Here is a 10632-nt window from a genome sequence, read left to right as displayed (position 1 = left end):
GTAATCACTGCTGACTCACCACTTTACCACACATTACACAAAACACATCCCCTGCTTCCAAAAAAGGAAAGGGGGAAAAGAGGGAGGGATTGGGAGGGGTGAGGAGAGGAGAGGAGAGAGTGCGAAAAAAGGTATAGAAAAAGGGTGAGCAAAAGAGAGAAGGGGGGGGGGGGAAAGAGAAATGTTGGGATCACAGGCAACTATGTTTCATCTAACTGGACATCATGAAATGTGTGTCTAGTACAGTACATGGAGCACTACAAGCCTGTGCAGACACACAAGCCAGGTTATCAGGCTGCATAAGGTACTTGTAAGCACTGGTCTATTCTCTATGGGGAGAATTAGAGGGGAGCCCATTGAAAAGGATAGCATACACATTTTAGACTGAGTCAGGACATGCAGGATTAGGGCTGTTTCACCCCGCTCTTTACTTTTTTTCAATTTACACACACACACGCCATAGTAGCGCGACCCCTGAAGTACCACTTCCACACACGCTGTAGATATGCACGGTTAGAGTAACGGCCTGGTGCGAGGAGGATCAAATTGGTCTGACTTGTCGTGAATTGATTTTTCCAGCAATAAAAGGCATTGAAAAGTTGACGTGGGTGTATCACTAAAACGTTTCACTCTGGCTGGTGACCCCTGAGAGGCCGAGGGTGAAGCACAGGGCTAATTGAAGCGCTTCACATAGAGAGGGGGAGAGAGAGAGAGAGGTGTAGAGGGAGAGAGAGGGGGATAGAGGGAGGGTTTGAGAGAGAGAGAGGGAGGGAGGGAGAGAGAGGGAGGAGTATTTAGAGCTCGTTCCCGCCACTTGATTGGGTACTTTAGGAGGAAATGGAAAAGCTCTCCAGGTGCTTATCTCTGCCCAGGGCTTACAGAGTGGAGCGCTTCACCCTGAGAGAGGGTGGGAGAGTGCCATAGCAGCCTCGCACTCAGCAGACCCCACTGCACTACTACCAACCTCCACCAGAGGGCGCTTAGCTTAACCTTACAAATAGGACTTGGCCAAACCGGTTGGGATAGGACTTTGGACATGTGGAGAGGTAAATAGTTACATGATAATGCATTTCAATCAGTACAAGAATAATGGTGCGTTATGCACACCCTCCAATGCAAAACCTGGCCCTCGCAACCCTTGTCTCTATTAGTCTCCTTTCTTTGACAAACTTGTTGTGTGTGTGTGTGTGTGGCCAGGTGGTAGTGGGTTGGGCTGTGTCCTCCAGTGGATTACAGATGGCCCTCTGAATTAAATCATATAGCGCAGCCAAGGAATGGGCTTATATATGGTTGCCTGCGGGGGAGGTGGGCACGACTGGAGCAGGCGGAGGGAGGGAGGGCTTGTGGGGGCCGCAGAGTGAAAATCAGCTTCAAATGAGTTTTTGAAATATCTAAAAATAAATTGACTTTGAAAAGCTTGACGGCGAGTGATATGAAGCTGGATGAGGGCCAACTGAGAGGTGGCCTCTCTCTCCCTCTCTCTCTCTCTCTCTCTCTCTCTCTCCCTCTCTCTCTCACACCATTCCTTCCATGCACACTGTGACACATGATAAGACTTTATAAAGGTCAAGCCTCTCTATTGATTGCCAATTAACCACAGAGCCGGCATCATTAAATGCACAAAACATCTCACCTTATTCTCCCTCCCGCTATTGATGAAATAAACATAAACGTACAGGGATTCAATGGTTTAAAAGCTCAACAGATGGCTGGGTCTATTTTTAGAGCAGAAATTGAATAATGTATAATTACCTGGGCCTGTCAGTCATCAGTAGATAACACATTCATCATATATCAGGGTTAACCCATACCACTACCTTACACATGGATATGTGTAATAAGTAAGTTATAGAGCTTAATAAAGTATTATCTCATCTCTATAACTAGACCCTACCTACCTAACACAAGAAAACATGATTAGATTAGATTAGATTCAACTTTATTGTCATTGTGCAGAGTACAAGTACATAAGTGATATCCTATTACAAGACCCTTCCTACCTTACTGTACATATGGAGACATTACATTTTTAACTCCACTTTACCTACTATGTGTAGTACTACAATGTACCTCACATGAGCAGAAATGACAGATTCACAGACATATTTTCGACCCTGCCTACTTCAAGCATGGAGAAATTCCATTGTTAACTATCTATGACCCAATCTACCACATGTACTGTATAACATAATTTAAATTACTCTATACTGCTTTATACAGGTAAAGAACAAAAGCCTGCCTATCTACCTATCCTTCCTTGGGAACATAACATTCTAAGCACAGTACGACAATGAAAGTATGACATCTATAAAATGCAAATGAAGAGACTGAGGGGCGTTTTTACACCGTCTTTAAAACCCAGGGTTCTCAAACCCCATTAAACCTGACAAAATGTCATGATCTAGCTGAGTAAATAGCCCCAATGAATGTCAGGCCTGTGGATTATAAAATAATTAATAATAAAAAAAAAAAGAAACTAAGAGGTGATGAGGAGTAACTAATAGATATAGAGATAACTAATCTTTCTATCATCTTCAGTGTCACTTCACAGTAATTGTCATTCTAATGACGGAGGTCCCAGGGACAGAGATGGATGACCAGGGGATCTTGTGAGACTTTTCTCTTGATGGAACTCCGCTAAATAAACACCGGTTTCAATTTCGCCAATGTCCCTCCCCACCCCACCTGTTCCCGGGATCATCGCAATGTCACCGGCAAGCCTTTGTGACAGGAGTTTAAACAGAGTTTTAGCCCAGGTGGAGGGATGGCGGGAAGCGCTCTACTGTCGTCGTTGTTGTCGTCCCCCGTCACATTCAATAGGCGCTTTCCATTAGAGGGGGCGACAGACTGTGTCATTTCTACACAAGATTCTCACAAAGCCTCTCTCCACCTTATTAACCTCCTCAGGATCTCTATTCTAAGAAGAGCTCCCCCTCGTCCTCCTTATCTGAATAATAAATCCATTCCAGCGCCGTGCCACTGACATCAGCGGAGGCGGCGGCGTTGACTTTCCCTTCCGTGAAGTGGCTTTATTATTTATTATTCATTTTACTTTTTTGCTGCTGTATAATCTGAGGACAGATCATTAGGATGGGAACACAAAGGGAAATGTCACTGCGGAGAGAGAGAGAGAAGGTGGCTCTCCTGGAGTGTCTGCTAGACTAGAGCATGGAGAGGAGAAAACAGCGAAGCTCTACAGAGCTCTGAACACTAGTACAGAGGTGGGGACTGAGATAAGTTTTCCCAAGTAGGAACACAAAATATGCTTTTTGTTTTTTGTGACGAGACATGAAATGTGCAAGCAGTTTCTACCTCGTGGAGGTGGAAATCAGAGAGCGGGCTCATTGTAATGCATGGAATGGAATGAGGAATGGTGTTTGACACCTCCACCAGTCTCCCCTGGTGTCACCACACTGTAATAACCATGAAAACGTCATGCTTAGTAATGGAAGCTAGTTTGGAAGCCTGGTTTGGACATAGCAAACAATGCACAATTATGTAATAACACCGTAATAACAATACTGATGTCTATTAGTGGCAGGAAGGTGTGTGCTGCAATCGTGATGCATATACCTGGCCTTGGCTGAAAGTGCCTCTCTGTGTGTACATGGTGAGGAACAGAAGCTCTATAGTGTAATTCAGTGCACTGTGGGGCCTAACAAGTCAGCCATTTAGCTGTGATACAAATCACGCTTTGATTCTGGGGGGATGGATTCTCTTCACGTAGGGGAGCCAAGAGTGCGGCACTCAAAGCCTTTCACGTCAGTCTTCAATTAGTGCGAGGCAGACAGAGAATCTCCCATTGCTGAGAATCTACAAATTCCCCCCAGGCGCATTTTGGAAAAAGAGACAGACAAAAACATTTATATCGCTTAACGCACTTACCATCAGATCATCATCTCCGAAAACTTCAGAAATGAAAAGCGGGTGAGTGTGAGAAGGAAAAAAAAAACAAATGGATTGCTTTTTATGTGTCTGTGATGGTGCTGGAGCTGAGGGTGGGGTAGTTTACAGAGCACTTTGGTTTGCATCGTAATGCGTCTCATTTCATGACATCCCCCCAGTAAAATAGACTATTAAAGCTTATCATGAGGGCATGTCTAGCATCAAATCAGTCTTTTTTTTAATATTTGCTCGGGGGGAGGTTTTTCCCCTCATTAAAATGACAACAACTCATCCTATGCATATGTAAATGTGGCCTCCTCCTCGCACTGGTCGTGGTGGGACAGAAGGACCTCAGAATCCAGCGGTACCGGAGGACACGAACAAATTAAAAAAAAAAAACCTCTCTTCAGAAAGTCACCTCCTCAGGAGGACCTATCCCAACATGCCTCAGCAGGAAGACAGACGCCCCGGCAATGATGACAGCGACAACAACAGACTCATAACGACAACAAGACTCACAACGACAACAACAGACTCATTAACAACTAATAATTACCTCAAAGCACCAGGATTAAAACAATGGTGTAAAAAACAAATGTATGCAATTAAAGGCAGTGTACAATCGCTCGCGATTCCCCCAGTGCGTCACAGAACTCCCATTGGCACTGCTGATAGGGAAGTGGGGAGAGAGAGGGGGGGGGGGGGGGGTGCTTGCCTCTACGGGGCCGGCCTAATAATGAGATTAGTGGTTTTAATTTAGATTGCGCACAACTTTGCCGCAATTGCGGGCCTCAACGTTGCTGGGCTGTTACACAGGAGGAGTGTGGACATCAAAAAGACGGGAGAGTGGCCGGCTGCTGGCCGCACCTCTTCATTAAGCCCAAACAGCTGGGAAGTCGACTCGGTTGGCTTTGACGCTGCCGAGGGACATCAACAAAAAAGGTCACTCGCTTGGCACCATATCACATGGCCTGCGGTTTCACTCCAAACAAAACCACATCTATGCCAGCCCCCCCAGTTCAGATACAAATCTTAGCGTTTTAAATAGGAAGCGGTATTAGCGTGACACGGCCGGGCAGGCGGTCTGTGTGCTGAGAGACACGGGGTTTTGGGCACACCAAACACATTATCCTTGCTGCAGGGTTTAGCTACTCTTAACAGAGTGCCGACACTGCAGAAGTGGCTCAGCTGTGTCAAAGTGAACACCAAATTCTGTCATTACTCTAAATGTGGAGCCAGCCAGCCAGGCGGCAGTGGATCAGAACTACACCAACTCATCACACTTTCCAAGATGGGTTTCTTTCAGAAATGCACTTCCTACTTGATGGAGGACATGAAAGCTTAAATTATGTGTTGGACTCTTTAATAGGGGATTAACCAACCGCAAGTTTGTGGATGACAAAGTTTGTGAGAGGGAAGGTACCCACATAGGACTGGTGCAGACATAATGGCATCTATGCCAAAATGGCCAAGTATGTTTCAAGAAGGACACTTCTTCTTCATTGGTATATTGGTTGTTGTTGTTTTACGTCCAGTCAATTAGAACCCATTAGATGCTCTGGCCTCATTGATGTAAAACAGTTCAGTGCACCTCAATTTCATTCACCCAATCTGACATCCTCAATGGCCTCATCATAACATTGTCACAACGCCAGAACAGTGGAAACCACTGTAAACGTCTGCGGGATATGATGGCTGACATAATTTCACAAACCCAATTATACACACACACACACACACACACACACACACACACACACACACACACACACACACACACACACACCTCTTTTGCAGGGCTGGGTAATACAACATTAATACAACATTAAGGCGACATCTGCGGGATATTATGGATATACGCGATTCACAGCCTGCCTTCATTACGCGAATCCGATTAAAGAGCCCCCCCCACCCCCCCCCCCCCCCCACCCCCCAGGCTGGGGGGCTAATGATCCCACTGCCTTTGTTATTCACGTTTGCTGAGGGTTAGCCACTAAGCAGCCCTGGGTGCCTGCACTGAGAGCCCCATTAATAATGCCCATTCACGGCCCTCCTGTTCTCTCTCGTCGCCTCGCTTTGTAAATGCGAGCCCCCGGTTGCTCCGAACGGCCCCCCAACGCAGATGGGTCCATCCGTGATTGTATTAATGTCCATTTGTATGTGTGACAAGCCTACATGTGCTATCTAGCATTCATCGCAAACAATCAAATTGCCCCCTCGGATGCCCCTGCCATCCGTGCTCCCTCAAGAACGCAATGCACATATTTACATAATGCTGTAATGCAATAAGACAAATTAATAAAGTCATGGGGAGGGGAAGGAGTGCATGACTGAATGACTGAGGACCGGGGAAACGGCTGCACTAACAGACAAGTTTCTAATGCTTTCACACCTCTCAGGACAGCAACACACCATGGTAATGCCACAACACCCAACTGAAAAGCTCTCAATGTCTCCCTCCCCACCGTGTCTGTGGGTCAACAGTTCTAATGGTGGCACAGCATCCAACAGAATACACAATTAAACCAAGCGACGAAGACTTGATCCGCAGCCCAGACATAAAAGGATGTAATCATAACACAGAAATCCGAATGGGACACCCCCTAAAGCATTTTAAAAAGAGAATATGGTGGGTCTGAGTTTGTATTCAACGGGTTTGTTGGTGAGAGCCATCCGTCCCGCAGAGCGGCTTCACTCCAACACCTCCAAACCCTGCCACCTCCCTCCGATGTTCAATCAAGCCCCGGTCCGTCCAGCGCCCCCTCACTTGATGCTCACCCAAAATCTCCCTCTCAGTTGGGTCAATACCACCCGGGTGGCAGACTCACACACAATCAGATGTGTTCTGGATCACGCCGCCCGCCGCCTACTAAATAATTCAGCTGGAAATAAGTAGACATTAAAAATTGAATGACTCACAGAGTTGGACTCTGTCGAACAAACTGGGGGTACAGAGATGGGATCAATGCACGCTGTGAATCTTAATATTTTATTGTCGCATCGCAGCCGCCATGTTTTAATAAAGTGCTTTTAGAACACAGGTAGCGGTGCTTATCGGAAGACTAATCGAAAGAAGGCGGAAAGAGTCATGTGTATGATGAGGAGAATGATAGAGATGTCCGTGTCAAACGTCCCTTTCCTGGTGAAAGTGATGCTCCTTTGAAAGCAGAAGGTCTCACAAACTGTACATAAGTCAGGGTGGATACACACACGGAAATACAAAGCTGTATACAACAGTGGTTATGGATGGATATCAATCACAGAGGCGGGGAGAAAAACACACTTATTACACTGAAGTTACTGTAGACACCTTCCCAACTACACACACACACCCACACACAAAATTCCTGCGCACACGCACAGGCACGCACACACACAGTACCAAAGCAAACACAGTCTGAGCTAACTCTGTCTGTTTCTACGACAACACAGTGGGGCGATGTGGTATATGATATATGGTGACGGTTGTGTGGTTGATGATGATGACGATAACGATGTTGGTGATGGCGATGATGCATCTCGTACACTCACCTGGGTCTCTCAGAACCCCGCTGACTGGACCGGACCTGTGGTTCTCCAGACCTCCCGCAGACCCCATCAACTCTCCAGGCCGGGGGGGGGGGGGGAACATGTGCCTCGTTAAGCCAGGTTTAATCGGCTCGGCTCGCTGCCAGACCAGGGTCCTGGAGGACGAGAGGTCAAAGGTCGCATCACATTAGAGCAAAGCGGGCCTGCGAGGCACTGAATGCCTGGCAGCCTTCCAGGGTTGAAGGACATACGAACAGAGAGTTTGACCATGTTCTGTTAACTCAAGTGTTCTCAAATATCAAAGTCGTGTCCTGCACTCTAAACTGCAGATGAACTTGCACTCTAAACCAGCATGGTCGTTGAGGTGGACCTACGATATTGATTTTTAATTTTTTATTTCCATATAATTGAATGAGCTGGATGAGAATCAATGAATAATCCTGTCTATGATGTTATCTTTAGATATGGTATATTTAATGTGTGCCTGAACAGATGGAAAAGCTGGAGCAACGTACATTCTATGCATGCACCTTCAGCCTGCATCACATTTATTGACTTTGATATTCAAGAGACAAAGAACATTTTACCCTGTAATATAAGCTAGTAATAGGGACGGCAATATTTTGTCTTTCTTTGCCTTTCTTATTGGAAATCTTTACACTTTCATTACAGCAATCTACGTGTGTGTGTGTGTGTTTATTATCGACTAATAAACATGGTTCTTGAATAGATATATCTGGCATGCTATGCTACATGATATCACTGTATCTGGTTTATAATGTAAACAGTTTTCATTGACTACATCTGTGGTACTCTCCAGAGTGGGTGCACCATCTCAGGTGTCAGAGAGAGGGTGGCCTGCCAGAACATACCCCTCCCTCCCTCTCTCCCTCCCTCTCTCCCTCCCTCTCTCCCTCCCTCTCTCCCTCCCTCCCTCCATCCTGGTGCTACACGCATTGGCGGAACGGAAGGTACAAGCAGAGCAATAACACCCTTGTGAAACGACGGTGGATCAATGGGTGTTTTAGGCAACCAGAACACGTCGCCCCAGCAAGTCAATTAGAGAGAGGGAGGGAGGACAGTGGACAGCACAGCACAGCACACACCACTTCTACATCCTGGCCTTTAAAAACAAGGCCTCTACACTTTTTTCCCCTCTCGTCAGCTCTTTCTCCCCTCATCACATTGCAGGTTGAAAGAACACCACTGGCTCCGGCGTGGGCTGTACACTGCATCACCTGACCCTGGGAGACATAGCTGGAGGGGCATGTAATCAAGAATAAACAGTTCCAAGGACACCAGTTACAAGAAAAGGGCAAAACGGAGAGCAGACATGTTAACCTGTGTCATATATGCTATTATAACCAGACCAGGGTCAATTCTATCAAAATTCCGGTCTATTCAGGAGTGGAATTGCACTCTCACCCTGACCCTAACTCGATGGAGAAATGTTTTGTCCACATCAACAGCCGGATTTTAACTGAAATTGACCAAAACTGAGGTTTTTTCTAGTGTTTCTGTAAAAGCTATTAAAATGTAATCTATTTGGATGGTGTTGTTTTTTAAAAACTGACCCATCCAAACACCCTTCACCTTTGTCAAATGATCTAGGTCATACTTTCATGACGACTGTAAAAGACTTGTGGTTGCCTCGGCCTACGGCTGCATGGTGTAACAAACTTAGCAATATCAACAAATCGACAACCCCAGAGACCAAGTGAGTCATTTAATGAAGCTCATTAAATCAAATAGAAAATATCTCCTGCATTTATTCAGACAAAAAGCCATAGGTGTCAGAACAGCAGCTTCCGGAACATTTAACTATGTACACTTCAGTCTAAATAAGACTTAGCAGGTAAATCTATTATTACTTGTTTTGCATTATGCAGTGACAGGACTAAGGTCACAGTGCTTGTGCACAGTCTGTAACTAATAGAATTTCCAGAGAATATGTGTAAATAAGGAGTGCTCCAACTAGGCTTCCGAAACTCCTGGAGCGAAGGAAATTGTGGCCAGGGCTAGAAGTCAGCGCCACACAAGAGACAAGGTCAAAAGACTCTCTAGGTGATGATGTAAGTTTAAGATGCACGCATGCGCGCGTGCACACACACCCCGTCCCCCCCACCCCCACACACATAGAGAGAGAGAGAGAGAGAGAGAGAGAGAGAGAGAGAATAATCATCCACACTGCGGTTTTTTCCCTCAATCTCTTCATGAGGCTAGGGGAGGAGGATGAGGGTTCTCATCTGAAAAGCACCCACTGAGACCAGACGGAAGCTCCCAAAGCCGTTGGGATTGTACTGTCAGCCCCAGCAGGAGAGGAGGCTGAGATGTGTGTGTGAGACTAAGGTGTTGGCCCAGACAGTCTGTTACTATCAGAGCCGGTTTCCTTTTCTCCTCCTCCTCCTCCCTCCCTCCCTCCTGTCGGGCCCCTGGCTGGTTCCTCACTTCCAGCCGTTGTCCGGTCATTATTACCTGCAGTGCAGGCAAATGTCAACCTCTCAAGCAGTGGCGACACTCGTGTCAGAAGCACCCGGGTCACCTCTCGAAGGTGTTAAATTAAGCGGTCACGGAGGAGGAGAGACGGTGGTGACCCTTTCAGCTCGGTCGAAGCAACTGTTCTGCGAGGAGACATTTTGTAGCAGGTGGAAAGAAATATCTGCAACATGTTTTCTATTGGGTGTTTTGTAACACACTGGCTTTTTTCACTTCCCATCTACATCTCCATCCCTCTCCTGTGCTGCACTCCTGTCTTAGACATTTCCATACAGTAAGAGCTCTCGTCTGTGATGAATGCTGTAATGACTCGGTAAGCAGGTTCATTCTCTACATTGCACTTCCAATTAAACAACAGAACATAGCCTGGAGGAGACTGTATATAAAAGAGGGAGAGAGAGGCAACTAATAGCTGTTTCTCTCTCTCTCCCCCCCCCCTCCCTCCCTCCCTCTCTCCCCTTGCTTCCCCCTCTCTCTCTCCCCTGCCTCCCCCTCTCTCTCCCTCTCCCCCTCTCTCTCTCTCTCACTCTCCCCCCCTCTCTCTCTCCCTTTCTTTCTCTCTCCCACCCACCCACCCTCTCTCTCTCTTCCTCTCCCCCCCCCTCCTCCTGTTTCCATTGACAACAGGCAGTAGACAGCGTATGAAGGCAGAGCCTTGACTTGGTGGTGCATAACAAAGACACAAGATTCAAACCTCCCTCTCGCTCCCTCTCTTTCTCCATC

This window comes from Argentina silus (genome assembly GCF_951799395.1).
Source record: "Argentina silus genome assembly, chromosome: 20".
NCBI lineage: Eukaryota > Metazoa > Chordata > Actinopteri > Argentiniformes > Argentinidae > Argentina > Argentina silus.
The sequence above is the reverse complement of the archived record's forward strand: the minus strand, read 5'-3'. Positions refer to the sequence as shown.